We start from the raw sequence: 25,333 nt of genomic DNA, 5'->3' as shown, positions 1-25,333 counted from the left end.
CGATGAAGTTACCCAGGAGACGTAAAAAGCTTGCAGCACCTGATATTTCTAGGAGGTCAGCCATCCAAGTACTGACCAGGCCCTGCCCCGTTTAGCTTCCGAGATCTTACGAGATCGGGCGCATTCAGGACGGTGTGGCCACAAGCCGAGAGGCCTGGCTGCATGATGTCTCTTAAAGGTTGGCGGGTATTGACGGAACTTCCAGCAAAAAAAAAAAAAAAAAAAAAAAAAGAAAAATGGATGGAAAAATATCAGTGCAGCAAAGGCTGTTGAAAGTAGCCGTGTACGTGTACAATACTTCAATTATATCTCCTCCAGACAGAAAGAGAGTACTAAGAGCTACGATGAAGTTACCCAGGAGACAAAAAAGCTTGCAGCACCAGGTATTTCCAGGAGGTCACCCATCCAAGTACTGACCAGGCCCTGCCCCTTTTACCTTCCGAGATCTGACGAGATCGGGGGCGTTCAGGACGGTGTGGCCGCAAGCCAAGAGGCCTGGCTGCATGATGTCTCTTAAAGGCTGGCGGATATTGACGGAACTTCCAGCAAAAAAATAAAATAAAAAGAAAAATGGAGGGAAAAATATCAGTGCAGCAAAGGGTGTTGAAAGTAGCCTAGTACGTGTACAATTCTTCAATTATATCTCCTGGAGACAGAAAGAGAGTATTAAGAGCTACGATGAAGTTACCCAGGAGACGTAAAAGGCTTGCAGCACCTGGTATTTCTAGGAGGTCTCCCATCCAAGTACTGACCAGGCCCTGCCCCGTTTAGTTTCCGAGATCTGACGAGATCGGGCGCATTCAGGACGGTGTGGCCGCAAGCCGAGAGGCCTGGCTGCATGATGTCTCTTAAAGGTTGGCGGGTATTGACGGAACTTCCAGCAAAAAAAAAAAAAAAAAAAGAAAAATGGATGGAAAAATATCAGTGCAGCAAAGGGTGTTGACAGTAGCTGGGAACGTGTACAATACTTCAAATATATCTCCTCCAGACAGATAGAGAGTATTAAGAGCTACGATAAAGTTACCCAGGAGACGTAAAAGCTTGCAGCACCAGGTATTTCCAGGAGGTCTCACATTCATGTACCGACCAGGTCCTGCCCCGTTTAGCTTCCAAGATCTGACGAGATCGGGCGAGTTCAGGATGGTGTGGCCGCAAGCCGAGATGCCTGGCTGCATGATGTCTCTTAAAGGCTGGCGGGTATTGACGGAATTTCCAGCAAAAAAAAAAAAAAAAAAATAGAAAAATGGAGGGAAAAATATCAGTGCAGGAAAGGGTGTTGAAAGTAGCCGGGTACGTGTACAATTCTTCAATTATATCTCCTGGAGACAGAAAGAGAGTATTAAGATCTACGATGAAGTTACCCAGGAGACGTAAAAAGCTTGCAGCACCTGGTATTTCTAGGAGGTCTCCCATCCAAGTACTGACCAGGCCCTGCCCCGTTTAGCTTCCGAGATCTGACGAGATCGGGCGCGTTCAGGATGGTGTGGCCGCAAGCCGAGATGCCTGGCTGCATGATGTCTCTTAAAGGCTGGCGGGTATTGACGGAATTTCCAGCAAAAAAAAAAAAAAAAAAAAAAAAAATGGATGGAAAAATACCAGTGCAGCAAAGGGTGTTGAAAGTAGCCGGGTACGTGTACAATTCTTCAATTATATCTTCTCCAGACAGAAAGAGAGTATTAAGAGCTACGATAAAGTTACCCAGGAGACGTAAAAGCTTGCAGCACCAGGTATTTCCAGGAGGTCTCCCATCCAAGTACTGACCAGGTCCTGCCCCGTTTAGCTTCCGAGATCTTACGAGATCGGGCGCGTTCAGGACGGTGTGGCCGCAAGCCGAGAGGCCTGGCTGCATGATGTCTCTTAAAGGTTGGCGGGTATTGACGGAACTTCCAGCAAAAAAAAAAAAAAAAAAAAAAGAAAAATGGATGGAAAAATATCAGTGCAGCAAAGGGTGTTGACAGTAGCTGGGTACGTGTACAATACTTCAATTATATCTCCTCCAGACAGATAGAGAGTATTAAGAGCTACGATGAAGTTACCCAGGAGACGTAAAAGCTAGCAGCACCAGGTATTTCCAGGAGGTCTCACATTCATGTACTGTCCAGGTCCTGCCCCATTTAGCTTCCGAGATCTGACGAGATCGGGCGCGTTCAGGATGGTGTGGCCGCAAGCCGAGATGCCTGGCTGCATGATGTCTCTTAAAGGCTGGCGGGTATTGACGGAACTTCCAGCAAAAAAAAAAAATGGAAAATGGAGGGAAAAATATCAGTGCAGCAATGGCTGTTGAAAGTAGCCGGGTACGTGTACAATACTTCAATTATATCTCCTCCAGACAGATAGAGAGTATTAAGAGCTACGATGAAGTTTCCCAGGAGACGTATAAAGCTTGCAGCACCAGGTATTTCCAGGAGGTCTCCCATCCAAGTACTGACGAGGCCCTGCCCCGTTTAGCTTCCGAGATCTGACGAGATCGGGCGTGTTCAGGACGGTGTTGCCGCAAGACAAGAGGCCGGGCTGCATGATGTCTCTTAAAGGCTGGCGGGTATTGACGGAACTTCCAGCAAAAAATAAAAAATAAATAAATAGAAAAATGGAGGGAAAAATATCAGTGCAGCAAAGGGTGTTGACAGTAGCTGGATACGTGTACAATACTTCAATTATATCTCCTGGAGACAGAAAGAGAGTATTAAGAGCTATGCTGAAGTTACCCAGGAGATGTAAAAAGCTTGCAGCACTAGGTATTTCCAGGAGGTCTCACATTCATGTACTGACCAGGTCCTGCCCCGTTTAGCTTCCGAGATCTGACGAGATCGGGCGCGTTCAGGATGGTGTGGCCGCAAGCCGAGATGCCTGGCTGCATGATGTCTCTTAAAGGCTGGCGGGTATTGACGGAACTTCCAGCAAAAAAAAAAAATGGAAAATGGAGGGAAAAATATCAGTGCAGCAATGGCTGTTGAAAGTAGCCGGGTACGTGTACAATACTTCAATTATATCTCCTCCAGACAGATAGAGAGTATTAAGAGCTACGATGAAGTTTCCCAGGAGACGTATAAAGCTTGCAGCACCAGGTATTTCCAGGAGGTCTCCCATCCAAGTACTGACGAGGCCCTGCCCCGTTTAGCTTCCGAGATCTGACGAGATCGGGCGTGTTCAGGACGGTGTGGCCGCAAGACAAGAGGCCGGGCTGCATGATGTCTCTTAAAGGCTGGCGGGTATTGACGGAACTTCCAGCAAAAAATAAAAAATAAATAAATAGAAAAATGGAGGGAAAAATATCAGTGCAGCAAAGGGTGTTGACAGTAGCCGGGTACATGTACAATTCTTCAATTATATCTCCTCCAGACTGAATGAGAGTATTAAGAGCTATGCTGAAGTTACCCAGGAGATGTAAAAAGCTTTCAGCACCTGATATCTCCAGGAGGTCACCCATCCAAGTACTGACCAGGCCCTGCCCCGTTTAGCTTCCGAGATCTGACGAGATCGGGCGTGTTCAGGACGGTGTGGCCGCAAGACAAGAGGCCTGGCTGCATGATGTCTCTTAATGGCTGGCGGGTATTGACGGAACTTCCAGCAAAAAAAAAAAAAAAAAAAAGAAAAAAGAAAAATGGATGGAAAAATATCAGTGCAGCAAAGGGTGTTGACAGTAGCTGGATACGTGTACAATACTTCAATTATATCTCCTGGAGACAGAAAGAGAGTATTAAGAGCTACGATGAAGTTACCCAGGAGACGTAAAAAGCTTGCAGCACCTGGTATTTCTAGGAGGTCTCCCATCCAAGTACTGACCAGGCCCTGCCCCGTTTAGCTTCCGAGATCTGACGAGATTGGGCGCATTCAGGACGGTGTGGCCACAAGCCTAAAGGCCTGGCTGCATGATGTCTCTTAAAGGTTGGCGGGTATTGACGGAACTTCCAGCAAAAAAAAAAAAAAAAAAGAAAAATGGATGGAAAAATATCAGTGCAGCAAAGGGTGTTGACAGTAGCTGGGTACGTGTACAATACTTCAATTATATCTCCTCCAGACAGATAGAGAGTATTAAGAGCTACGATAAAGTTACCCAGGAGACGTAAAAGCTTGCAGCACCAGGTATTTCCAGGAGGTCTCGCATTCATGTACTGACCAGGTCCTGCCCTGTTTAGCTTCCAAGATCTGACGAGATCGGGCGAGTTCAGGATGGTGTGGCCGCAAGCCAAGATGCCTGGCTGCATGATGTCTCTTAAAGGTTGGCGGGTATTGACGGAACTTCCAGCAAAAAAAAAAAAAAAAATGGATGGAAAAATATCAGTGCAGCAAAGCGTGTTGACAGTAGCTGGGTACGTGTACAATACTTCAATTATATCTCCTCCAGACAAAAATAGAGGGAAATATACCAGTGCAGCAAAGGGTGTTGAAAGTAGCCGGGTACGTGTACAATTCTTCAATTATATCTCCTGGAGACAGAAAGAGAGTATTAAGAGCTACGATGAAGTTACCCAGGAGACGTAAAAAGCTTGCAGCACCTGGTATTTCTAGGAGGTCTCCCATCCAAGTACTGACCAGGCCCTGCCCCGTTTAGCTTCCGAGATCTGACGAGATCGGGCGCGTTCAGGATGGTGTGGCCGCAAGCCAAGATGCCTGGCTGCATGATGTCTCTTAAAGGTTGGCGGGTATTGACGGAACTTCCAGCAAAAAAAAAAAAGAAAAAAAGAAAAAAGAAAAATGGATGGAAAAATATCAGTGCAGCAAAGGGTGTTGACAGTAGCTGGATACGTGTACAATACTTCAATTATATCTCCTCCAGACAGAGAGAGAGTATTAAGAGCTACGATAAAGTTACCCAGGAGACGTAAAAGCTTGCAGCACTAGGTATTTCCAGGAGGTCTCACTTTCATGTACTGACCAGGTCCTGCCCCGTTTAGCTTCCGAGATCTGACGAGATCGGGCGCGTTCAGGATGGTGTGGCCGCAAGCCGAGATGCCTGGCTGCATGATGTCTCTTAAAGGCTGGCGGGTATTGACGGAACTGCCAGCAAAAAAAAAAAAGAAAAATAGAGGGAAAAATACCAGTGCAGCAAAGGGTGTTGAAAGTAGCCGGGTACGTGTACAATTCTTCAATTATATCTTCTCCAGACAGAAAGAGAGTATTAAGAGCTACGATGAAGTTCCCCAGGAGACGTAAGAAGCTGGCAGCACCTGGTATTTCCAGGAGGTCTCACATTTAAGTACTGACCAGGTCCTTCCCCGTTTAGCTTCCGAGATCTGACAAGATCGGGCGCGTTTAGGACGGTGTGGCCGCAAGCCGAGATGTCTGGCTGCATGATGTCTCTTAAAGGCTAGCGGGTATTGACGGAATTTCCAGCAAAAAAAAAAAAAAAAAAAAAGAAAAATGGAGGGAAAAATATCAGTGCAGGAAAAGGTGTTGAAAGTAGCTGGGTACGTGTACAATACTTCAATTATATCTCCTGGAGACAGAAAGAGAGAATTAAGAGCTACGATGAAGTTCCCCAGGAGACGTAAGAAGCTGGCAGCACCTGGTATTTCCAGGAGGTCTCACATTTAAGTACTGACCAGGTCCTGCCCCGTTTAGCTTCCGAGATGTGACAAGATCGGGCGCGTTCAGGACGGTGTGGCCGCAAGCCGAGATGTCTGGCTGCATGATGTCTCTTAAAGGCTAACGGGTATTGACGGAATTTCCAGCAAAAAAAAAAAAAAAAAAAAAGAAAAATGGAGGGAAATATACCAGTGCAGCAAAGGGTGTTGAAAGTAGCCGGGTACGTGTACAATTCTTCAATTATATCTCCTGGAGACAGAAAGAGAGTATTAAGAGCTACGATGAAGTTACCCAGGAGACGTAAAAAGCTTGCAGCACCTGGTATTTCTAGGAGGTCTCCCATCCAAGTACTGACCAGGCCCTGCCCCGTTTAGCTTCCGAGATCTGACGAGATCGGGCGCATTCAGGACGGTGTGGCCACAAGCCGAAAGGCCTGGCTGCATGATGTCTCTTAAAGGTTGGCGGGTATTGACGGAACTTCCAGCAAAAAAAAAAAAGAAAAAAAGAAAAAAGAAAAATGGATGGAAAAATATCAGTGCAGCAAAGGGTGTTGACAGTAGCTGGATACGTGTACAATACTTCAATTATATCTCCTCCAGACAGAGAGAGAGTATTAAGAGCTACGATGAAGTTACCCAGGAGACGTAAAAAGCTTGCAGCACCTGGTATTTCTAGGAGGTCTCCCATCCAAGTACTGACCAGGCCCTGCCCCATTTAGCTTCCGAGATCTGACGAGATCGGGCGCGTTCAGGACGGTGTGGCCGCAAGCCGAGATGCCTGGCTGCATGATGTCTCTTAAAGGTTGGCGGGTATTGACGGAACTTCCAGCAAAAAAAAAAAAAAAAAAAAAAAAGAAAAATGGATGGAAAAATATCAGTGCAGCAATGGGTGTTGACAGTAGCTGGGTACGTGTACAATACTTCAATTATGTCTCCTCCAGACAGAAAGAGAGTATTAAGAGCTACGATGAAGTTACCCAGGAGACGTAAAAAGCTTGCAGCACCTGGTATTTCTAGGAGGTCAGCCATCCAAGTACTGACCAGGCCCTACCCCGTTTAGCTTCCGAGATCTTACGAGATCGGGCGCATTCAGGACGGTGTGGCCACAAGCCGAGAGGCCTGGCTGCATGATGTCTCTTAAAGGTTGGCGGATATTGACGAACTTCCAGCAAAAAAAAAAAAGAAAAATGGAGGGAAAAATATCAGTGCAGCAAAGGCTGTTGAAAGTAGCCGGGTACGTGTACAATACTTCAATTATATCTCCTCCAGACAGATAGAGAGTATTAAGAGCTACGATGAAGTTTCACAGGAGACGTAAAAAGCTTGCAGCACCAGGTATTTTCAGGAGGTCTCCCATCTACGTACTGACCAGGCCCTGCCCCGTTTAGCTTCAGAGATCTGACGATATCGTGCGCGTTCAGGACGGTGTGGCCGAAAGCCAAGGGGCCCGGCTGCATGATGTCTCTTTAGGCTGGTGGGTATTGACGGAACTTCCAGCAAAAAAAAAAAAAAAAAAAGAAAAATGGAGGGAAAAATATCAGTGCAGCAAAGGCTGTTGAAAGTAGCCGGGTACGTGTACAATTCTTCAATAATATCTCCTCCAGACTGAAAGAGAGTATTAAGAGCTACGATGAAGTTACCCAGGAGACGTAAAAAGCTTGCAGCACCTGGTATTTCCAGGAGGTCACCCAACCAAGTACTGACCAGACCCTGCCCCGTTTAGCTTCCGAGATATGATGAGATCAGGCGCGTTCAGGACGGTGTGGCCGCAAGCCAAGAGGACTGGCTGCATGATGTCTCTTAAAGGCTGGCGGGTATTGACGGAACTTCCAGCAAAAAAAAAAAAAAAAAAAATAGAAAAAGGGAGGGAAAAATATCAGTGCAGCAAAGGGTGTTGAAAGTAGCCGGGTACGTGTACAATTCTTCAATTATATCTCCTCCAGACAGAAAGAGAGAATTAAGAGCTACGATAAAGTTACCCAGGAGACGTAAAAGCTTGCTGCACCAGGTATTTCCAGGAGGTCTCCCATCCAAGTACTGACCAGGTCCTGCCCCGTTTAGCTTCCGAGATCTTACGAGATCGGGCGCGTTCAGGACGGTGTGGCCACAAGCCGAGAGGCCTGGCTGCATGATGTCTCTTAAAGGTTGGCGGATATTGACGAACTTCCAGCAAAAAAAAAAAAGAAAAATGGAGGGAAAAATATCAGTGCAGCAAAGGCTGTTGAAAGTAGCCGTGTACGTGTACAATACTTCAATTATATCTCCTCCAGACAGATAGAGAGTACTAAGAGCTACGATGAAGTTACCCAGGAGACAAAAAAGCTTGCAGCACCAGGTATTTCCAGGAGGTCACCCAACCAAGTACTGACCAGACCCTGCCCCGTTTTGCTTCCGAGATATGATGAGATCAGGCGCGTTCAGGACGGTGTGGCCGCAAGCCAAGAGACCTGGCTGCAGGACGTCTCTTAAAGGCTGGCAAGTATTGACGGAATTTCCAGCAAAAAAAAAAAAAAAAAAAGAAAAATGGATGGAAAAATATCAGTGCAGCAAAGGATGTTGACAGTAGCTGGGTACGTGTACAATACTTCAATTATATCTCCTCCAGACAGACAGAGAGTATTAAGAGCTACGATAAAGTTACCCAGGAGACGTAAAAGCTTGCAGCACCAGGTATTTCCAGGAGGTCTCACATTCATGTACTGACCAGGTCCTGCCCCGATTAGCTTCCAAGATCTGACGAGATCGGGCGAGTTCAGGATGGTGTGGCCGCAAGCCGAGACACCTGGCAGCATGATGTCTCTTAAAGGCTGGCGGGTATTGACTGAACTGCCAGCAAAAAAAAAAAAGAAAAATAGAGGGAAATATACCAGTGCAGCACAGGGTGTTGAAAGTAGCCGGGTACGTGTACAATTCTTCAATTATATCTCCTGGAGAAAGAAAGAGAGTATTAAGAGCTACGATGAAGTTACCCAGGAGACGTAAAAAGCTTGCAGCACCTGGTATTTCCAGGACGTCACACATCCAAGTACTGACCAGGCCCTGCCCCGTTTAGCTTCCGAAATCTGATATGATCGGGCGCGTTCAGGACAGTGTGACTACAAGCCAAGAGGCCTGGCTGCATGATGTCTCTTAAAGGCTGGCGGATATTGACGGAACTTCCAGCAAAAAAATAAAATAAAAAGAAAAATGGAGGGAAAAATATCAGTGCAGCAAAGGGTGTTGAAAGTAGCCTAGTACGTGTACAATTCTTCAATTATATCTCCTGGAGACAGAAAGAGAGTATTAAGAGCTACGATGAAGTTACCCAGGAGACGTAAAAGGCTTGCAGCACCTGGTATTTCTAGGAGGTCTCCCATCCAAGTACTGACCAGGCCCTGCCCCGTTTAGCTTCCGAGATCTGACGAGATCGGGCGCATTCAGGACGGTGTGGCCGCAAGCCGAGAGGCCTGGCTGCATGATGTCTCTTAAAGGTTGGCGGGTATTGACGGAATTTCCAGCAAAAAAAAAAAAAAAAAAAGAAAAATGGATGGAAAAATATCAGTGCAGCAAAGGGTGTTGACAGTAGCTGGATTTGTGTACAATACTTCAATTATATCTCCTCCAGACAGAGAGAGAGTATTAAGAGCTACGATAAAGTTACCCAGGAGACGTAAAAGCTTGCAGCACCTGGTATTTCCAGGAGGTCTCACATTCATGTACCGACCAGGTCCTGCCCCGTTTAGCTTCCAAGATCTGACGAGATCGGGCGAGTTCAGGATGGTGTGGCCGCAAGCCGAGAGGCCTGGCTGCATGATGTCTCTTAAAGGTTGGCGGGTATTGACGGAATTTCCAGCAAAAAAAAAAAAAAAAAAAGAAAAATGGATGGAAAAATATCAGTGCAGCAAAGGGTGTTGACAGTAGCTGGATTTGTGTACAATACTTCAATTATATCTCCTCCAGACAGAGAGAGAGTATTAAGAGCTACGATAAAGTTACCCAGGAGACGTAAAAGCTTGCAGCACTAGGTATTTCCAGGAGGTCTCTCATTCATGTACTGACCAGGTCCTGCCCCGTTTAGTTTCCGAGATCTGACGAGATCGGGCGCGTTCAGGATGGTGTGGCCGCAAGCCGAGATGCCTGGCTGCATGATGTCTCTTAAAGGCTGGCGGGTATTGACGGAACTGCCAGCAAAAAAAAAAAGAAAAATAGAGGGAAATATACCAGTGCAGCAAAGGGTGTTGAAAGTAGCCGGGTACGTGTACAATTCTTCAATTATATCTCCTGGAGACAGAAAGAGAGTCTTAAGAGCTACGATGAAGTTACCCAGGAGACGTAAAAAGCTTGCAGCACCTGGTATTTCTAGGAGGTCTCCCATCCAAGTACTGAACAGGCCCTGCCCCGTTTAGCTTCCGAGATCTGACGAGATCGGGCGCATTCAGGACGGTGTGGCCACAAGCCGAAAGGCCTGGCTGCATGATGTCTCTTAAAGGTTGGCGGGTATTGACGGAACTTCCAGCAAAAAAAAATAAAAAAAAAATAGAAAAATGGAGGGAAATATATCAGTGCAGGAAAGGGTGTTGAAAGTAGCCGGGTACGTGTACAATTCTTCAATTATATCTCCTGCAGACTGAAAGAGAGTATTAAGAGCTAAGATAAAGTTACCCAGGAGACGTAAAAGCTTGCAGCACCTGTTATTTCCAGGAGGTCTCACATTCAAGTACTGACCAGGTCCTGCCCCGTTTAGCTTCCGAGATCTGACGATATCATGCGCATTCAGGACGGTGTGGCCGAAAACCGAGAGGCCCGGCTGCATGATGTCTCTTTAAGGCTGGCGGGTATTGACGGAACTTCCAGCAAAAAAAAAAAAGAAAAAAGAAAAATGGAGGGAAAAATATCAGTGCAGGAAAGGGTGTTGAAAGTAGCCGGGTACGTGTACAATTCTTCAATTATATCTCCTGGAGACAGAAAGAGAGTATTAAGAGCTACGATGAAGTTACCCAGGAGACGTAAAAGGCTTGCAGCACCTGGTATTTCTAGGAGGTCTCCCATCCAAGTACTGACCAGGCCCTGCGCCGTTTAGCTTCCGAGATCTGACGAGATCGGGCGCATTCAGGTCGGTGTGGCCACAAGCCAAGAGGCCTGGCTGCATGATGTCTCTTAAAGGTTGGCGGGTATTGACGGAACTTCCAGCAAAAAAAAAAAAAAAAAGAAAAATGGATGGAAAAATATCAGTGCAGCAAAGGGTGTTGACAGTAGCTGGGTACGTGTACAATACTTCAATTATATCTCCTCCAGAAAGATAGAGAGTATTAAGAGCTACGATAAAGTTACCCAGGAGACGTGAAAGCTTGCAGCACCAGGTATTTCCAGGAGGTCTCACATTCATGTACTGACCAGGTCCTGCCCCGTTTAGCTTCCAAGATCTGACGAGATCGGGCGAGTTCAGGATGGTGTGGCCGCAAGCCGAAAGTCCTGGCTGCATGATGTCTCTTAAAGGTTGGCGGGTATTGACGGAACTTCCAGCAAAAAAAAAAAAAAAAAATGGATGGAAAAATATCAGTGCAGCAAAGGGTGTTGACAGTAGCTGGGTACGTGTACAATACTTCAATTAAATCTCCTCCAGACAGATAGAGAGTATTAAGAGCTACGATAAAGTTACCCAGGAGACGTAAAAGCTTGCAGCACGAGGTATTTCCAGGAGGTCTCCCATCTAAGTACTGACCAGGCCCTGCCCCGTTTAGCTTCAGAGATCTGACGATATCGTGCGCGTTCAGGACAGTGTGGCCGAAAGCCAAGAGGCCCGGCTGCATGATGTCTGTTTAGGCTGGTGGGTATTGACGGAACTTCCAGCAAAAAAAAAAAAAAAAAAAAGAAAAATGGAGGGAAAAATATCAGTGCAGCAACGGCTGTTGAAAGTAGCCGGGTACGTGTACAATTCTTCAATAATATCTCCTCCAGACTGAAAGAGAGTATTAAGAGCTACGATAAAGTTACCCAGGAGACGTAAAAGCTTGCAGCACCAGGTATTTCCAGGAGGTCTCACATTCATGTACTGACCAGGTCCTGCCCCGTTTAGCTTCCAAGATCTGACGAGATCGGGCGAGTTCAGGATGGTGTGGCCGCAAGCCGAGACGCCTGGCTGCATGATGTCTCTTAAAGGCTGGCGGGTATTGACGGAACTGCCAGCAAAAAAAAAAAAGAAAAATAGAGGGAAATATACCAGTGCAGCACAGGGTGTTGAAAGTAGCCGGGTACGTGTACAATTCTTCAATTATATCTCCTGGAGAAAGAAAGAGAGTATTAAGAGCTACGATGAAGTTACCCAGGAGACGTAAAAAGCTTGCAGCACCTGGTATTTCCAGGAGGTCACACATCCAAGTACTGACCAGGCCCTGCCCCGTTTAGCTTCCGAAATCTGATATGATCGGGCGCGTTCAGGACAGTGTGACTACAAGCCAAGAGGCCTGGCTGCATGATGTCTCTTAAAGGCTGGCGGATATTGACGGAACTTCCAGCAAAAAAATAAAATAAAAAGAAAAATGGAGGGAAAAATATCAGTGCAGCAAAGGGTGTTGAAAGTAGCCTAGTACGTGTACAATTCTTCAATTATATCTCCTGGAGACAGAAAGAGAGTATTAAGAGCTACGATGAAGTTACCCAGGAGACGTAAAAGGCTTGCAGCACCTGGTATTTCTAGGAGGTCTCCCATCCAAGTACTGACCAGGCCCTGCCCCGTTTAGCTTCCGAGATCTGACGAGATCGGGCGCATTCAGGACGGTGTGGCCGCAAGCCAAGAGGCCTGGCTGCATGATGTCTCTTAAAGGTTGGCGGGTATTGACGGAACTTCCAACAAAAAAAAAAAAAAAAAAGAAAAATGGATGGAAAAATATCAGTGCAGCAAAGGGTGTTGACAGTAGCTGGGAACGTGTACAATACTTCAAATATATCTCCTCCAGACAGATAGAGAGTATTAAGAGCTACGATAAAGTTACCCAGGAGACGTAAAAGCTTGCAGCACCAGGTATTTCCAGGAGGTCTCACATTCATGTACCGACCAGGTCCTGCCCCGTTTAGCTTCCAAGATCTGACGAGATCGGGCGAGTTCAGGATGGTGTGGCCGCAAGCCGAGATGCCTGGCTGCATGATGTCTCTTAAAGGCTGGCGGGTATTGACGGAACTTCCAGCAAAAAAAAAAAAGAAAAAAGAAAAATGGAGGGAAAAATATCAGTGCAGCAAAGGGTTTTGAAAGTAGCCGGGTACGTGTACAATTCTTCAATAATATCTCCTACAGACTGAAAGAGAGTATTAAGAGCTATGATGAAGTTACCCAGGAGACGTAAAAAGCTTCCAGCACCTGGTATTTCCAGGAGGTCACCCATCCAAGTACTGACCAGGCCCTGCCCCGTTAGCTTCCGAGATCTGATGAGATCGGGCGCGTTCAGGACGGTGTGGCCGCAAGCCAAGAGGCCTGGCTGCATGATGTCTCTTAAAGGCTGGCGGGTATTGACGGAACTTCCAGCAAAAAAAAAAAATGGAAAATGGAGGGAAAAATATCAGTGCAGCAAAGGCTGTTGAAAGTAGCCGGGTACGTGTACAATACTTCAATTATATCTCCTCCAGACAGATAGAGAGTATTAAGAGCTACGATGAAGTTTCTCAGGAGACGTAAAAAGCTTGCAGCACCAGGTATTTCCAGGAGGTCTCCCATCCAAGTACTGACGAGGCCCTGCCCCGTTTAGCTTCCGAGATCTGACGAGATCGGGCGTGTTCAGGACGGTGTGGCCGCAAGCCAAGAGGCCGGGCTGCATGATGTCTCTTAAAGGCTGGCGGGTATTGACGGAACTTCCAGCAAAAAATAAAAAAGAAATAAATAGAAAAATGGAGGGAAAAATATCAGTGCAGGACAGCGTGTTGAAAGTAGCCGGGTACATGTACAATTCTTCAATTATATCTCCTCCAGACAGATAGAGAGTATTAAGAGCTACGATAAAGTTACCCAGGAGACGTAAAAGCTTGCAGCACCAGGTATTTCCAGGAGGTCTCACATTCAAGTACTGACCAGGTCCTGCCCCGTTTAGCTTCCGAGATCTGACGAGATCGGGCGCGTTCAGGACGGTGTGGCCGCAAGCCGAGATGTCTGGCTGCATGATGTCTCTTAAAGGCTGGTGGGTATTGACGGAATTTCCAGCAAAAAAAAAAAAAAAAAAAATAGAAAAATGGAGGGAAAAATATCAGTGCAGGAAAGGGTGTTGAAAGTAGCCGGGTACGTGTACAATTCTTCAATTATATCTCCTGGAGACAGAAAGAGAGTATTAAGAGCTACGATGAAGTTACCCAGGAGACGTAAAAGGCTTGCAGCACCTGGTATTTCTAGGAGGTCTCCCATCCAAGTACTGACCAGGCCCTGCGCCGTTTAGCTTCCGAGATGTGACGAGATCGGGCGCATTCAGGACGGTGTGGCCACAAGCCGAAAGGCCTGGCTGGATGATGTCTCTTAAAGGCTGGCGGGTATTGACGGAACTTCCAGCAAAAAAAAAAAAAAAAAGAAAAGTGGATGGAAAAATATCAGTGCAGCAAAGGGTGTTGACAGTAGCTGGGTACGTGTACAATACTTCAATTATATCTCCTCCAGACAGATAGAGAGTATTAAGAGCTACGATAAAGTTACCCAGGAGACGTGAAAGCTTGTAGCACCAGGTATTTCCAGGAGGTCTCACATTCATGTACTGACCAGGTCCTGCCCCGTTTAGCTTCCAAGATCTGACGAGATCGGGCGAGTTCAGGATGGTGTGGCCGCAAGCCGAAAGTCCTGGCTGCATGATGTCTCTTAAAGGTTGGCGGGTATTGACGGAACTTCCAGCAAAAAAAAAAAAAAAAAATGGATGGAAAAATATCAGTGCAGCAAAGGGTGTTGACAGTAGCTGGGTACGTGTACAATACTTCAATTAATTCTCCTCCAGACAGATAGAGAGTATTAAGAGCTACGATAAAGTTACCCAGGAGACGTAAAAGCTTGCAACACGAGGTATTTCCAAGAGGTCTCACATTCATGTACTGACCAGGTCCTGCCCCGTTTAGCTTCCGAGATCTGACGAGATCGGGCGAGTTCAGGATGGTGTGGCCGCAAGCCGAGATGCCTGGCTGCATGATGTCTCTTAAAGGCTGGCGGGTATTGACGGAACTGCCAGCCAAAAAAAAAAAGAAAAATAAAGGGAAATATACCAGTGCAGCAAAGGGTGTTGAAAGTAGCCGGGTACGTGTACAATTCTTCAATTATATATTCTCCAGACAGAAAGAGAGTATTAAGAGCTACGATGAAGTTCCCCAGGAGACGTAAAAAGCTGGCAGCACCTGGTATTTCCAGAAGATCTCCCATCCAAGTACTGACCAGGTCCTGCCCCATTTAGTTTTTGAGATCTTCCGAGATCGGGCGCGTTCAGGACTGTGTGTCCGCAAACCGAGAGGCCTGGTAGCATGATGTCTCTTAAAGGCTGGCGGGTATTGACGGAACGTCCAGCAAAAAAATAAAAAAAAATAAAAAAAAAATAGAAAAATGGAGGGAAAAATATCAGTGCAGCAAAGGGTTTTGAAAGTAGCCGGGTACGTGTACAATTCTTCAATAATATCTCCTACAGACTGAAAGAGAGTATTAAGAGCTATGATGAAGTTACCCTGGAGACGTAAAAAGCTTGCAGCACCTGGTATTTCCAGGAGGTCACCCATCCAAGTACTGACCAGACCCTGCCCCGTTAGCTTCCGAGATCTGATGAGATCGGGCGCGTTCAGGACGGTGTGGCCGCAAGCCAAGAGGCCTGGCTGCATGATGTCTCTTAAAGGCTGGCGGGTATTGACGGAACTTCCAGCAAAAAAAAAAAATGGAAAATGGAGGAAAAATATCAGTGCAGCAAAGGCTGTTGAAAGTAGCCGGGTACGTGTACAATTCTTCAATTATATCTCCTGCAGACTGAAAGAGAGTATTAAGAGCTACGATAAAGTTACCCAGGAGACGTAAAAGCTTGCAGCACCTGTTATTTCCAGGAGGTCTCACATTCAAGTACTGACCAGGTCCTGCCCCGTTTAGCTTCCGAGATCTGACGATATCATGCGCATTCAGGACGGTGTGGCCGAAAGCCGAGAGGCCCGGCTGCATGATGTCTCTTTAAGGCTGGCGGGTATTGACGGAACTTCCAGCAAAAAAAAAAAGAAAAAAGAAAAATGGAGGGAAAAATATCAGTGCAGCAATGGGTTTTGAAAGTAGCCGGGTACGTGTACAATTCTTCAATAATATCTCCTACAGACTGAAAGAGAGTATTAAGAGCTATGATGAAGTTACCCAGGAGACGTAAAAAGCTTGCAGCACCTGGTATTTCCAGGAGGTCACCCATCCAAGTACTGACCAGGCCCTGCCCCGTTAGCTTCCGAGATCTGATGAGATCGGGCGCGTTCAGGACGGTGTGGCCGCAAGCCAAGAGGCCTGGCTGCATGATGTCTCTTAAAGGCTGGCGGGTATTGACGGAACTTCCAGCAAAAAAAAAAAATGGAAAATGGAGGGAAAAATATCAGTGCAGCAAAGGCTGTTGAAAGTAGCCGGGTACGTGTACAATACTTCAATTATATCTCCTCCAGACAGATAGAGAGTATTAAGAGCTACGATGAAGTTTCCCAGGAGACGTAAAAAGCTTGCAGCACCAGGTATTTCCAGGAGGTCTCCCATCCAAGTACTGACGAGGCCCTGCCCCATTTAGCTTCCGAGATCTGACGAGATCGGGCGTGTTCAGGACGGTGTGGCCGCAAGCCAAGAGGCCGGGCTGCATGATGTCTCTTAAAGGCTGGCGGGTATTGACGGAACTTCCAGCAAAAAATAAAAAAGAAATAAATAGAAAAATGGAGGGAAAAATATCAGTGCAGGACAGGGTGTTGAAAGTAGCCGGGTACATGTACAATTCTTCAATTATATCTCCTCCAGACAGATAGAGAGTATTAAGAGCTACGATAAAGTTACCCAGGAGACGTAAAAGCTTGCAGCACCAGGTATTTCCAGGAGGTCTCACATTCAAGTACTGACCAGGTCCTGCCCCGTTTAGCTTCCGAGATCTGACGAGATCGGGCACGTTCAGGACGGTGTGGCCGCAAGCCGAGATGTCTGGCTGCATGATGTCTCTTAAAGGCTGGCGGGTATTGACGGAATTTCCAGCAAAAAAAAAAAAAAAAAAATAGAAAAATGGAGGGAAAAATATCAGTGCAGGAAAGGGTGTTGAAAGTAGCCGGGTACATGTACAATTCTTCAATTATATCTCCTGGAGACAGAAAGAGAGTATTAAGAGCTACGATGAAGTTACCCAGGAGACGTAAAAGGCTTGCAGCACCTGGTATTTCTAGGAGGTCTCCCATCCAAGTACTGACCAGGCCCTGCGCCGTTTAGCTTCCGAGATCTGACGAGATCGGGCGCATTCAGGACGGTGTGGCCGCAAGCCAAGAGGCCTGGCTGCATGATGTCTCTTAAAGGTTGGCGGGTATTGACGGAACTTCCAGCAAAAAAAAAAAAAAAAAGAAAAATGGATGGAAAAATATCAGTGCAGCAAAGGGTGTTGACAGTAGCTGGGTACGTGTACAATACTTCAATTATATCTCCTCCAGACAGATAGAGAGTATTAAGAGCTACGATAAAGTTACCTAGGAGACGTGAAAGCTTGCAGCACCAGGTATTTCCAGGAGGTCTCACATTCATGTACTGACCAGGTCCTGCCCCGTTTAGCTTCCAAGATCTGACGAGATCGGGCGAGTTCAGGATGGTGTGGCCGCAAGCCGAAAGTCCTGGCTGCATGATGTCTCTTAAAGGTTGGCGGGTATTGACGGAACTTCCAGCAAAAAAAAAAAAAAAAAATGGATGGAAAAATATCAGTGCAGCAAAGGGTGTTGACAGTAGCTGGGTACGTGTACAATACTTCAATTAAATCTCCTCCAGACAGATAGAGAGTATTAAGAGCTACGATAAAGTTACCCAGGAGACGTAAAAGCTTGCAGCACGAGGTATTTCCAGGAGGTCTCACATTCATGTACTGACCAGGTCCTGCCCCGTTTAGCTTCCGAGATCTGACGAGATCGGGCGCGTTCAGGATGGTGTGGCCGCAAGCCGAGATGCCTGGCTGCATGATGTCTCTTAAAGGCTGGCGGGTATTGACGGAACTGCCAGCCAAAAAAAAAAAGAAAAATAGAGGGAAATATACCAGTGCAGCAAAGGGTGTTGAAAGTAGCCGGGTACGTGTACAATTCTTCAATTATATATTCTCCAGACAGAAAGAGAGTATTAAGAGCTATGATGAAGTTCCCCAGGAGACGTAAAAAGCTGGCAGCACCTGGTATTTCCAGAAGATCTCCCATCCAAGTACTGACCAGGTCCTGCCCCATTTAGTTTTTGAGATCTTCCGAGATCGGGCGCGTTCAGGACTGTGTGTCCGCAAACCGAGAGGCCTGGTAGCATGATGTCTCTTAAAGGCTGGCGGGTATTGACGGAACGTCCAGCAAAAAAATAAAAAAAAATAAAAAAAAAATAGAAAAATGGAGGGAAATATATCAGTGCAGGAAAGGGTGTTGAAAGTAGCCGGGTACGTGTACAATTCTTCAATTATATCTCCTGCAGACTGAAAGAGAGTATTAAGAGCTACGATAAAGTTACCCAGGAGACGTAAAAGCTTGCAGCACCTGTTATTTCCAGGAGGTCTCACATTCAAGTACAGACCAGGTCCTGCCCCGTTTAGCTTCCGAGATCTGACGATATCATGCGCATTCAGGACGGTGTGGCCGAAAGCCGAGAGGCCCGGCTGCATGATGTCTCTTTAAGGCTGGCGGGTATTGACGGAACTTCCAGCAAAAAAAAAAAGAAAAAAGAAAAATGGAGGGAAAAATATCAGTGCAGCAAAGGGTTTTGAAAGTAGCCGGGTACGTGTACAATTCTTCAATAATATCTCCTACAGACTGAAAGAGAGTATTAAGAGCTATGATGAAGTTACCCAGGAGACGTAAAAAGCTTGCAGCACCTGGTATTTCCAGGAGGTCACCCATCCAAGTACTGACCAGGCCCTGCCCCGTTAGCTTCCGAGATCTGATGAGATCGGGCGCGTTCAGGACGGTGTGGCCGCAAGCCAAGAGGCCTGGCTGCATGATGTCTCTTAAAGGCTGGCGGGTATTGACAGAACTTCCAGCAAAAAAAAAAAATGGAAAATGGAGGAAAAATATCAGTGCAGCAAAGGCTGTTGAAAGTAGCCGGGTACGTGTACAATTCTTCAATTATATCTCCGGCAGACTGAAAGAGAGTATTAAGAGCTACGATAAAGTTACCCAGGAGACGTAATAGCTTGCAGCACCTGTTATTTCCAGGAGGTCTCACATTCAAGTACAGACCAGGTCCTGCCCCGTTTAGCTTCCGAGATCTGACGATATCATGCGCATTCAGGACGGTGTGGCCGAAAGCCGAGAGGCCCGGCTGCATGATGTCTCTTTAAGGCTGGCGGGTATTGACGGAACTTCCAGCAAAAAAAAAAAGAAAAAAGAAAAATGGAGGGAAAAATATCAGTGCAGCAACGGGTTTTGAAAGTAGCCGGGTATGTGTACAATTCTTCAATAATATCTCCTACAGACTGAAAGAGAGTATTAAGAGCTATGATGAAGTTACCCAGGAGACGTATAAAGCTTGCAGCACCTGGTATTTCCAGGAGGTCACCCATCCAAGTACTGACCAGGCCCTGCCCCGTTAGCTTCCGAGATCTGATGAGATCGGGCGCGTTCAGGACGGTGTGGCCGCAAGCCAAGAGGCCTGGCTGCATGATGTCTCTTAAAGGCTGGCGGGTATTGACGGAACTTCCAGCAAAAAAAAAAAATGGAAAATGGAGGGAAAAATATCAGTGCAGCAAAGGCTGTTGAAAGTAGCCGGGTACGTGTACAATACTTCAATTATATCTCCTCCAGACAGATAGAGAGTATTAAGAGCTACGATGAAGTTTCCCAGGAGACGTAAAAAGCTTGCAGCACCAGGTATTTCCAGGAGGTCTCCCATCCAAGTACTGACGAGGCCCTGCCCCGTTTAGCTTCCGAGATCTGACGAGATCGGGCGTGTTCAGGACGGTGTGGTCGCAAGCCAAGAGGCCGGGCTGCATGATGTCTCTTAAAGGCTGGCGGGTATTGACGGAACTTCCAGCAAAAAATAAAAAAGAAATAAATAGAAAAATGGAGGGAAAAATATCAGTGCAGGACAGGGTGTTGAAAGTAGCCGGGTACATGTACAATTCTTCAATTATATCTCCTCCAGACAGATAGAGAGTATTAAGAGCTACGATAAAGTTACCCAGGAGACGTAAAAGCTTGCAGCACCAGGTATTTCCAGGAGGTCTCACATTCAAGTACTGACCAGGTCCTGCCCCGTTTAGCTTCCGAGATCTGACGAGATCGGGCGCGTTCAAGACGGTGTGGCCGCAAGCCGAGATGTCTGGCTGCATGATGTCTCTTAAAGGCTGGCGGGTATTGACGGAATTTCCAGCAAAAAAAAAAAAAAAAAAAATAGAAAAATGGAGGGAAAAATATCAGTGCAGGAAAGGGTGTTGAAAGTAGCCGGGTACGTGTACAATTCTTCAATTATATCTCCTGGAGACAGAAAGAGAGTATTAAGAGCTACGATGAAGTTACCCAGGAGACGTAAAAGGCTTGCAGCACCTGGTATTTCTAGGAGGTCTCCCATCCAAGTACTGACCAGGCCCTGCGCCGTTTAGCTTCCGAGATCTGACGAGATCGGGCGCATTCAGGACGGTGTGGCCGCAAGCCGAGAGGCCTGGCTGCATGATGTCTCTTAAAGGTTGGCGGGTATTGACGGAACTTCCAGCAAAAAAAAAAAAAAAAAGAAAAATGGATGGAAAAATATCAGTGCAGCAAAGGGTGTTGACAGTAGCTGGGTACGTGTACAATACTTCAATTATATCTCCTCCAGACAGATAGAGAGTATTAAGAGCTACGATAAAGTTACCCAGGAGACGTGAAAGCTTGCAGCACCAGGTATTTCCAGGAGGTCTCACATTCATGTACTGACCAGGTCCTGCCCCGTTTAGCTTCCAAGATCTGACGAGATCGGGCGAGTTCAGGATGGTGTGGCCGCAAGCCGAAAGTCCTGGCTGCATGATGTCTCTTAAAGGTTGGCGGGTATTGACGGAACTTCCAGCAAAAAAAAAAAAAAAAAATGGATGGAAAAATATCAGTGCAGCAAAGGGTGTTGAAAGTAGCCGGGTACGTGTACAATTCTTCAATTATATATTCTCCAGACAGAAAGAGAGTATTAAGAGCTACGATGAAGTTCCCCAGGAGACGTAAAAAGCTGGCAGCACCTGGTATTTCCAGAAGATCTCCCATCCAAGTACTGACCAGGTCCTGCCCCATTTAGTTTTTGAGATCTTCCGAGATCGGGCGCGTTCAGGACTGTGTGTCCGCAAACCGAGAGGCCTGGTTGCATGATGTCTCTTAAAGGCTGGCGGGTATTGACGGAACGTCCAGCAAAAAAAAAAAAAAACAAAAAAAAAAAAAAGAAAAATGGATGGAAAAATATCAGTGCAGCAAAGGGTGTTGACAGTAGCTGGGTACGTGTACAATACTTCAATTATATCTCCTCCGGACAGATAGAGAGTATTAAGAGCTACGATGAAGTTCCCCAGGAGACGTAAAAAGCTGGCAGCACCTGGTATTTCCAGGAGGTCTCACATTTAAGTACTGACCAGGTCCTGCCCCGTTTAGCTTCCGAGATCTGACAAGATCGGGCGCGTTCAGGACGGTGTGGCCGCAAGCCGAGATGTCTGGCTGCATGATGTCTCTTAAAGGCTGGCGGGTATTGATGGAACTGCCAGCAAAAAAAAAAAAGAAAAATAGAGGGAAATATACCAGTGCAGCAAAGGGTGTTGAAAGTAGCCGGGTACGTGTACAATTCTTCAATTATATCTCCTGGAGACAGAAAGAGAGTATTAAGAGCTACGATGAAGTTACCCAGGAGACGTAAAAAGCTTGCAGCACCTGGTATTTCTAGGAGGTCTCCCATCCAAGTACTGACCAGGCCCTGCACCGTTTAGCTTCCGAGATCTGACGAGATCGGGCGCATTCAGGACGGTGTGTCCACAAGCAGAAAGCCCTGGCTGCATGATGTCTCTTAAAGGTTGGCGGGTATTGACGGAACTTCCAGCAAAAAAAAAAAAAAAAAAAAAAAATGGATGGAAAAATATCAGTGCAGCAAAGGGTGTTGACAGTAGCTGGGTACGTGTACAATACTTCAATTATATCTCCTCCAGACAGATAGAGAGTATTAAGAGCTACGATAAAGTTACCCAGGAGACGTAAAAGCTTGCAGCACCAGGTATTTCCAGGAGGTCTCACATTCATGTACCGACCAGGTCCTGCCCCGTTTAGCTTCCAAGATCTGACGAGATCGGGCGAGTTCAGGATGGTGTGGACGCAAGCCGAGACGCCTGGCTGCATGATGTCTCTTAAAGGTTGGCGGGTATTGACGGAACTTCCAGCAAAAAAAAAAAAACAAAAAAAGAAAAAAGAAAAATGGATGGAAAAATATCAGTGCAGCAAAGGGTGTTGACAGTAGCTGGATACGTGTACAATTCTTCAATTATATCTCCTGGAGACAGAAAGAGAGTATTAAGAGCTACGATGAAGTTACCCAGGAGACGTAAAAAGCTTGCAGCACCTGGTATTTCTAGGAGGTCTCCCATCCAAGTACTGACCAGGCCCTGCCCCGTTTAGCTTCCGAGATCTGACAAGATCGGGCGCTTTCAGGATGGTGTGGCCGCAAGCCGAGAGGCCTGGCTGCATGATGTCTCTTAAAGGCTGGCGGGTATTGACGGAACTGCCAGCAAAAAAAAAAAGAAAAATAGAGGGAAATATACCAGTGCAGCAAAGGGTGTTGAAAGTAGCCGGGTACGTGTACAATTCTTCAATTATATCTCCTGGAGACAGAAAGAGAGTATTAAGAGCTACGATGAAGTTACCCAGGAGACGTAAAAAGCTTGCAGCACCTGGTATTTCTAGGAGGTCTCCCATCCAAGTACTGACCAGGCCCTGCCCCGTTTAGCTTCCGAGATCTGACGAGATCGGGCGCATTTAGGACGGTGTGGCCACAAGCCGAAAGGCCTGGCTGCATGATGTCTCTTAAAGGTTGGCGGGTATTGACGGAACTTCCAGCAAAAAAAAAAAAAAAAAAAAGAAAAAAGAAAAATGGATGGAAAAATATCAGTGCAGCAAAGGGTGTTGACAGTAGCTGGATACGTGTACAATACTTCAATTATATCTCCTCCAGACAAAGAGAGAGTATTAAGAGCTACGATAAAGTTACCCAGGAGACGTAAAAGCTTGCAGCACTAGGTATTTCCAGGAGGTCTCACTTTCATGTACTGACCAGGCCCTGCCCCGTTTAGCTTCCGAGATCTGACGAGATCAGGCGCATTCAGGACGGTGTGGCCGCAAGCCGAGAGGCCTGGCTGCATGATGTCTCTTAAAGGTTGGCGGGTATTGACGGAACTTCCAGCAAAAAAAAAAAAAAAAAAGAAAAATGGATGGAAAAATATCAGTGCAGCAAATGGTGTTGACAGTAGCTGGGTACGTGTACAATACTTCAATTATATCTCCTCCAGACAGATAGAGAGTATTAAGAGCTACGATAAAGTTACCCAGGAGACGTAAAAGCTTGCAGCACCAGGTATTTCCAGGAGGTCTCACATTCATGTACTGACCAGGTCCTGCCCCGTTTAGCTTCCGAGATCTGACGAGATCGGGCGCGTTCAGGATGGTGTGGCCGCAAGCCGAGATGCCTGGCTGCATGATGTCTCTTAAAGGCTGGCGGGTATTGACGAATTTCCAGCAAAAAAAAAAATAGAAAAATGGAGGTAAAAATATCAGTGCAGGAAAGGGTGTTGAAAGTAGCCGGGTACGTGTACAATTCTTCAATTATATCTCCTGGAGACAGAAAGAGAGTATTAAGAGCTACGATGAAGTTACGCAGGAGACGTAAAAAGCTTGCAGCACCTGGTATTTCCAGAAGGTCACCCATCCAAGTACTGACCAGGACCTGCCCCGTTTTGCTTCCGAGATCTGACGAGATCGGGCGCGTTCAGGACGGTGTGGCCTCAAGCCAAGAGGCCTGGCTGCATGATGTCTCTTAAAGGCTGGAGGGTATTGACGGAACTTCCAGCAAAATAAAAAAGAAAAAAGAAAAATGGAGGGAAAAATATCAGTGCAGCAAAGGGTGTTGAAAGTAGCCGGGTACGTGTAGAATTCTTCAATAATATCTCCTCCAGACTGAAAGAGAGTATTTAGAGCTACGATAAAGTTACCCAGGAGACGAAATAACTTGCAGCACCTGATATCTCCAGGAGGTCACCCATCCAAGTACTGACGAGCCCTTGCCCCGTTTAGCTTCCGAGATCTGATGAGATTGGGCGCGTTCAGGACGGTGTGGCCGCAAGCCAAGAGGCCTGGCTGCATGATGTCTCTTAAAGGCTGACGGGTATTGACGGAACTTCCAGCAAAAAAAAATGGATAAAGAAAAATGGAGGGAAAAATATCAGTGCAGCAATGGGTGTTGAAAGTAGCCGGGTACGTGTACAATACTTCAATTATATCTCCTCCAGACAGAAAGAGAGTATTAAGAGCTACGATGAACTCACCTAAAGGATTATTAGGAACACCATACTAATACTGTGTTTGACCCCCTTTCGCCTTCAGAACTGCTTTAATTCTACGTGGCATTGCTTCAACAAGGTGCTGAAAGCATTCTTTAGAAATGTTGGCCCATATTGATAGGATAGCATCTTGCAGTTGATGGAGATTTGTGGGATGCACATCCAGGGCACGAAGCTCCCGTTCCACCACATCCCAAAGATGCTCCATTGGGTTGAGATCTGGTGACTGTGGGGGCCAGTTTAGTACAGTGAACTCATTGTCATGTTCAAGAAACCAATTTGAAATGATTCGACCTTTGTGACATGGTGCATTATCCTGCTGGAAGTAGCCATCAGAGGATGGGTACATGGTGGTCAAAAAGGGATGGACATGGTCAGAAACAATGCTCAGGTAGGCCGTAGCATTTAAACGATGCCCAATTGGTACTAAGGGGCCTAAAGTGTGCCAAGAAGACATCCCCCACACCATTACACCACCACCACCAGCCTGCACAGTGGTAACAAGACATGATGGATCCATGTTCTCATTCTGTTTACGCCAAATTCTGACTCTACCATCTGAATGTCTCACCTCTTTTTCCTATTTGTAGTGGAGATGAGTGGTACCCGGTGGGGTCTTCTGCTGTTGTAGCCCATCCGCCTCAAGGTTGTACGTATTGTGGCTTCACAAATGCTTTGCTGCATACCTCGTTTGTAACGAGTGGTTATTTCAGTCAAAGTTGCTCTTCTATCAGCTTGAATCAGTCGGCCCATTCTCCTCTGACCTCTAGCATCAACAAGGCATTTTCGCCCACAGGACTGCCGCATACTGGATGTTTTTCCCTTTTCACACCATTCTTTGTAAACCCTAGAAATGGTTGTGCGTGAAAATCCCAGTAACTGAGCAGATTGTGAAATACTCAGACCGGCCCGTCTGGCACCAACAACCATGCCACGCTCAAAATTGCTTAAATCACCTTTCATTCCCATTCAGACATTCAGTTTGGAGTTCAGGAGATTGTCTTGACCAGGACCACACCCCTAAATGCATTGAAGCAACTGCCATGTGATTGGTTGATTAGATAATTGCATTAATGAGAAATTGAACAGGTGTTCCTAATAATCCTTTAGGTGAGT

General features: G+C 46.3%; 20 non-coding genes and 46 pseudogenes across 20 annotated transcripts; all 66 read right to left on the bottom strand.

Moving 5' to 3' along the window:
* Window positions 1–27: 27 nt before the first annotated feature.
* Window positions 28–146, bottom strand: LOC136730059 (uncharacterized; annotated as a pseudogene).
* A 222-nt stretch (window positions 147–368) lies between these two features.
* LOC136729948 (5S ribosomal RNA) lies at window positions 369–487 on the bottom strand. The gene has a single exon (XR_010809206.1). It is a non-coding gene; the product is annotated as a 5S ribosomal RNA (ribosomal RNA).
* A 216-nt stretch (window positions 488–703) lies between these two features.
* Window positions 704–822, bottom strand: LOC136729930 (5S ribosomal RNA). Its single transcript, XR_010809189.1, has one exon. It is a non-coding gene; the product is annotated as a 5S ribosomal RNA (ribosomal RNA).
* A 216-nt stretch (window positions 823–1,038) lies between these two features.
* Window positions 1,039–1,157, bottom strand: LOC136730306 (uncharacterized; annotated as a pseudogene).
* Window positions 1,158–1,376: 219 nt separating this feature from the next.
* On the bottom strand, window positions 1,377–1,495 carry LOC136730157 (5S ribosomal RNA). Its single transcript, XR_010809261.1, has one exon. It is a non-coding gene; the product is annotated as a 5S ribosomal RNA (ribosomal RNA).
* Window positions 1,496–1,712: 217 nt separating this feature from the next.
* Window positions 1,713–1,831, bottom strand: LOC136729904 (5S ribosomal RNA). Its single transcript, XR_010809165.1, has one exon. It is a non-coding gene; the product is annotated as a 5S ribosomal RNA (ribosomal RNA).
* A 219-nt stretch (window positions 1,832–2,050) lies between these two features.
* On the bottom strand, window positions 2,051–2,169 carry LOC136730258 (uncharacterized; annotated as a pseudogene).
* Window positions 2,170–2,380: 211 nt separating this feature from the next.
* Window positions 2,381–2,499, bottom strand: LOC136730095 (uncharacterized; annotated as a pseudogene).
* Window positions 2,500–2,720: 221 nt separating this feature from the next.
* LOC136730212 (uncharacterized) lies at window positions 2,721–2,839 on the bottom strand (annotated as a pseudogene).
* A 211-nt stretch (window positions 2,840–3,050) lies between these two features.
* Window positions 3,051–3,169, bottom strand: LOC136730041 (uncharacterized; annotated as a pseudogene).
* Window positions 3,170–3,390: 221 nt separating this feature from the next.
* LOC136730150 (uncharacterized) lies at window positions 3,391–3,509 on the bottom strand (annotated as a pseudogene).
* A 225-nt stretch (window positions 3,510–3,734) lies between these two features.
* LOC136730008 (uncharacterized) lies at window positions 3,735–3,853 on the bottom strand (annotated as a pseudogene).
* A 215-nt stretch (window positions 3,854–4,068) lies between these two features.
* Window positions 4,069–4,187, bottom strand: LOC136730236 (uncharacterized; annotated as a pseudogene).
* A 297-nt stretch (window positions 4,188–4,484) lies between these two features.
* On the bottom strand, window positions 4,485–4,603 carry LOC136730146 (5S ribosomal RNA). The gene has a single exon (XR_010809260.1). It is a non-coding gene; the product is annotated as a 5S ribosomal RNA (ribosomal RNA).
* Window positions 4,604–4,827: 224 nt separating this feature from the next.
* On the bottom strand, window positions 4,828–4,946 carry LOC136730282 (uncharacterized; annotated as a pseudogene).
* A 210-nt stretch (window positions 4,947–5,156) lies between these two features.
* On the bottom strand, window positions 5,157–5,275 carry LOC136730311 (uncharacterized; annotated as a pseudogene).
* A 219-nt stretch (window positions 5,276–5,494) lies between these two features.
* LOC136730345 (uncharacterized) lies at window positions 5,495–5,613 on the bottom strand (annotated as a pseudogene).
* A 219-nt stretch (window positions 5,614–5,832) lies between these two features.
* LOC136729880 (5S ribosomal RNA) lies at window positions 5,833–5,951 on the bottom strand. Its single transcript, XR_010809142.1, has one exon. It is a non-coding gene; the product is annotated as a 5S ribosomal RNA (ribosomal RNA).
* A 225-nt stretch (window positions 5,952–6,176) lies between these two features.
* On the bottom strand, window positions 6,177–6,295 carry LOC136729914 (5S ribosomal RNA). The gene has a single exon (XR_010809174.1). It is a non-coding gene; the product is annotated as a 5S ribosomal RNA (ribosomal RNA).
* Window positions 6,296–6,517: 222 nt separating this feature from the next.
* Window positions 6,518–6,636, bottom strand: LOC136729979 (5S ribosomal RNA). The gene has a single exon (XR_010809236.1). It is a non-coding gene; the product is annotated as a 5S ribosomal RNA (ribosomal RNA).
* Window positions 6,637–6,845: 209 nt separating this feature from the next.
* LOC136730348 (uncharacterized) lies at window positions 6,846–6,964 on the bottom strand (annotated as a pseudogene).
* Window positions 6,965–7,180: 216 nt separating this feature from the next.
* LOC136730107 (uncharacterized) lies at window positions 7,181–7,299 on the bottom strand (annotated as a pseudogene).
* Window positions 7,300–7,518: 219 nt separating this feature from the next.
* On the bottom strand, window positions 7,519–7,637 carry LOC136730051 (uncharacterized; annotated as a pseudogene).
* A 208-nt stretch (window positions 7,638–7,845) lies between these two features.
* On the bottom strand, window positions 7,846–7,964 carry LOC136730154 (uncharacterized; annotated as a pseudogene).
* A 216-nt stretch (window positions 7,965–8,180) lies between these two features.
* On the bottom strand, window positions 8,181–8,299 carry LOC136730284 (uncharacterized; annotated as a pseudogene).
* Window positions 8,300–8,509: 210 nt separating this feature from the next.
* LOC136730322 (uncharacterized) lies at window positions 8,510–8,628 on the bottom strand (annotated as a pseudogene).
* A 216-nt stretch (window positions 8,629–8,844) lies between these two features.
* LOC136729970 (5S ribosomal RNA) lies at window positions 8,845–8,963 on the bottom strand. Its single transcript, XR_010809227.1, has one exon. It is a non-coding gene; the product is annotated as a 5S ribosomal RNA (ribosomal RNA).
* A 216-nt stretch (window positions 8,964–9,179) lies between these two features.
* On the bottom strand, window positions 9,180–9,298 carry LOC136730302 (uncharacterized; annotated as a pseudogene).
* A 216-nt stretch (window positions 9,299–9,514) lies between these two features.
* On the bottom strand, window positions 9,515–9,633 carry LOC136730288 (uncharacterized; annotated as a pseudogene).
* Window positions 9,634–9,842: 209 nt separating this feature from the next.
* LOC136729931 (5S ribosomal RNA) lies at window positions 9,843–9,961 on the bottom strand. Its single transcript, XR_010809190.1, has one exon. It is a non-coding gene; the product is annotated as a 5S ribosomal RNA (ribosomal RNA).
* Window positions 9,962–10,516: 555 nt separating this feature from the next.
* LOC136730036 (uncharacterized) lies at window positions 10,517–10,635 on the bottom strand (annotated as a pseudogene).
* Window positions 10,636–10,849: 214 nt separating this feature from the next.
* LOC136730256 (uncharacterized) lies at window positions 10,850–10,968 on the bottom strand (annotated as a pseudogene).
* A 209-nt stretch (window positions 10,969–11,177) lies between these two features.
* LOC136730387 (uncharacterized) lies at window positions 11,178–11,296 on the bottom strand (annotated as a pseudogene).
* A 216-nt stretch (window positions 11,297–11,512) lies between these two features.
* On the bottom strand, window positions 11,513–11,631 carry LOC136730255 (uncharacterized; annotated as a pseudogene).
* Window positions 11,632–11,841: 210 nt separating this feature from the next.
* LOC136730218 (uncharacterized) lies at window positions 11,842–11,960 on the bottom strand (annotated as a pseudogene).
* A 216-nt stretch (window positions 11,961–12,176) lies between these two features.
* Window positions 12,177–12,295, bottom strand: LOC136729958 (5S ribosomal RNA). The gene has a single exon (XR_010809216.1). It is a non-coding gene; the product is annotated as a 5S ribosomal RNA (ribosomal RNA).
* Window positions 12,296–12,510: 215 nt separating this feature from the next.
* LOC136730305 (uncharacterized) lies at window positions 12,511–12,629 on the bottom strand (annotated as a pseudogene).
* Window positions 12,630–12,846: 217 nt separating this feature from the next.
* LOC136730070 (uncharacterized) lies at window positions 12,847–12,964 on the bottom strand (annotated as a pseudogene).
* A 211-nt stretch (window positions 12,965–13,175) lies between these two features.
* Window positions 13,176–13,294, bottom strand: LOC136729963 (5S ribosomal RNA). The gene has a single exon (XR_010809220.1). It is a non-coding gene; the product is annotated as a 5S ribosomal RNA (ribosomal RNA).
* Window positions 13,295–13,514: 220 nt separating this feature from the next.
* On the bottom strand, window positions 13,515–13,633 carry LOC136730045 (uncharacterized; annotated as a pseudogene).
* Window positions 13,634–13,853: 220 nt separating this feature from the next.
* Window positions 13,854–13,972, bottom strand: LOC136730184 (uncharacterized; annotated as a pseudogene).
* Window positions 13,973–14,186: 214 nt separating this feature from the next.
* LOC136730321 (uncharacterized) lies at window positions 14,187–14,305 on the bottom strand (annotated as a pseudogene).
* Window positions 14,306–14,514: 209 nt separating this feature from the next.
* LOC136730334 (uncharacterized) lies at window positions 14,515–14,633 on the bottom strand (annotated as a pseudogene).
* A 557-nt stretch (window positions 14,634–15,190) lies between these two features.
* LOC136729973 (5S ribosomal RNA) lies at window positions 15,191–15,308 on the bottom strand. The gene has a single exon (XR_010809230.1). It is a non-coding gene; the product is annotated as a 5S ribosomal RNA (ribosomal RNA).
* A 209-nt stretch (window positions 15,309–15,517) lies between these two features.
* Window positions 15,518–15,636, bottom strand: LOC136729845 (uncharacterized; annotated as a pseudogene).
* Window positions 15,637–15,852: 216 nt separating this feature from the next.
* On the bottom strand, window positions 15,853–15,970 carry LOC136729899 (5S ribosomal RNA). The gene has a single exon (XR_010809160.1). It is a non-coding gene; the product is annotated as a 5S ribosomal RNA (ribosomal RNA).
* Window positions 15,971–16,181: 211 nt separating this feature from the next.
* On the bottom strand, window positions 16,182–16,300 carry LOC136730050 (uncharacterized; annotated as a pseudogene).
* A 220-nt stretch (window positions 16,301–16,520) lies between these two features.
* LOC136730091 (uncharacterized) lies at window positions 16,521–16,639 on the bottom strand (annotated as a pseudogene).
* Window positions 16,640–16,858: 219 nt separating this feature from the next.
* Window positions 16,859–16,977, bottom strand: LOC136729937 (5S ribosomal RNA). Its single transcript, XR_010809196.1, has one exon. It is a non-coding gene; the product is annotated as a 5S ribosomal RNA (ribosomal RNA).
* Window positions 16,978–17,191: 214 nt separating this feature from the next.
* LOC136730254 (uncharacterized) lies at window positions 17,192–17,310 on the bottom strand (annotated as a pseudogene).
* A 209-nt stretch (window positions 17,311–17,519) lies between these two features.
* LOC136730241 (uncharacterized) lies at window positions 17,520–17,638 on the bottom strand (annotated as a pseudogene).
* An 891-nt stretch (window positions 17,639–18,529) lies between these two features.
* LOC136729898 (5S ribosomal RNA) lies at window positions 18,530–18,647 on the bottom strand. The gene has a single exon (XR_010809159.1). It is a non-coding gene; the product is annotated as a 5S ribosomal RNA (ribosomal RNA).
* A 544-nt stretch (window positions 18,648–19,191) lies between these two features.
* On the bottom strand, window positions 19,192–19,309 carry LOC136729897 (5S ribosomal RNA). The gene has a single exon (XR_010809158.1). It is a non-coding gene; the product is annotated as a 5S ribosomal RNA (ribosomal RNA).
* A 211-nt stretch (window positions 19,310–19,520) lies between these two features.
* On the bottom strand, window positions 19,521–19,639 carry LOC136730068 (uncharacterized; annotated as a pseudogene).
* A 220-nt stretch (window positions 19,640–19,859) lies between these two features.
* On the bottom strand, window positions 19,860–19,978 carry LOC136730081 (uncharacterized; annotated as a pseudogene).
* A 220-nt stretch (window positions 19,979–20,198) lies between these two features.
* On the bottom strand, window positions 20,199–20,317 carry LOC136729936 (5S ribosomal RNA). Its single transcript, XR_010809195.1, has one exon. It is a non-coding gene; the product is annotated as a 5S ribosomal RNA (ribosomal RNA).
* A 214-nt stretch (window positions 20,318–20,531) lies between these two features.
* LOC136730253 (uncharacterized) lies at window positions 20,532–20,650 on the bottom strand (annotated as a pseudogene).
* Window positions 20,651–21,207: 557 nt separating this feature from the next.
* Window positions 21,208–21,326, bottom strand: LOC136730224 (uncharacterized; annotated as a pseudogene).
* Window positions 21,327–21,536: 210 nt separating this feature from the next.
* On the bottom strand, window positions 21,537–21,655 carry LOC136730104 (uncharacterized; annotated as a pseudogene).
* A 215-nt stretch (window positions 21,656–21,870) lies between these two features.
* Window positions 21,871–21,989, bottom strand: LOC136730349 (uncharacterized; annotated as a pseudogene).
* A 226-nt stretch (window positions 21,990–22,215) lies between these two features.
* On the bottom strand, window positions 22,216–22,334 carry LOC136729911 (5S ribosomal RNA). Its single transcript, XR_010809171.1, has one exon. It is a non-coding gene; the product is annotated as a 5S ribosomal RNA (ribosomal RNA).
* Window positions 22,335–22,543: 209 nt separating this feature from the next.
* Window positions 22,544–22,662, bottom strand: LOC136729955 (5S ribosomal RNA). The gene has a single exon (XR_010809213.1). It is a non-coding gene; the product is annotated as a 5S ribosomal RNA (ribosomal RNA).
* Window positions 22,663–22,886: 224 nt separating this feature from the next.
* LOC136730286 (uncharacterized) lies at window positions 22,887–23,005 on the bottom strand (annotated as a pseudogene).
* Window positions 23,006–23,220: 215 nt separating this feature from the next.
* Window positions 23,221–23,339, bottom strand: LOC136730136 (uncharacterized; annotated as a pseudogene).
* A 210-nt stretch (window positions 23,340–23,549) lies between these two features.
* Window positions 23,550–23,668, bottom strand: LOC136730090 (uncharacterized; annotated as a pseudogene).
* Window positions 23,669–23,883: 215 nt separating this feature from the next.
* LOC136730330 (uncharacterized) lies at window positions 23,884–24,002 on the bottom strand (annotated as a pseudogene).
* Between the last annotated feature and the right edge of the window lie 1,331 nt (window positions 24,003–25,333).

This window comes from Amia ocellicauda, unplaced genomic scaffold, assembly GCF_036373705.1.
Source record: "Amia ocellicauda isolate fAmiCal2 unplaced genomic scaffold, fAmiCal2.hap1 HAP1_SCAFFOLD_31, whole genome shotgun sequence".
Taxonomy (NCBI): Eukaryota; Metazoa; Chordata; class Actinopteri; order Amiiformes; family Amiidae; genus Amia; species Amia ocellicauda.
The sequence above is the reverse complement of the archived record's forward strand: the minus strand, read 5'-3'. Positions and strand labels throughout refer to the sequence as shown.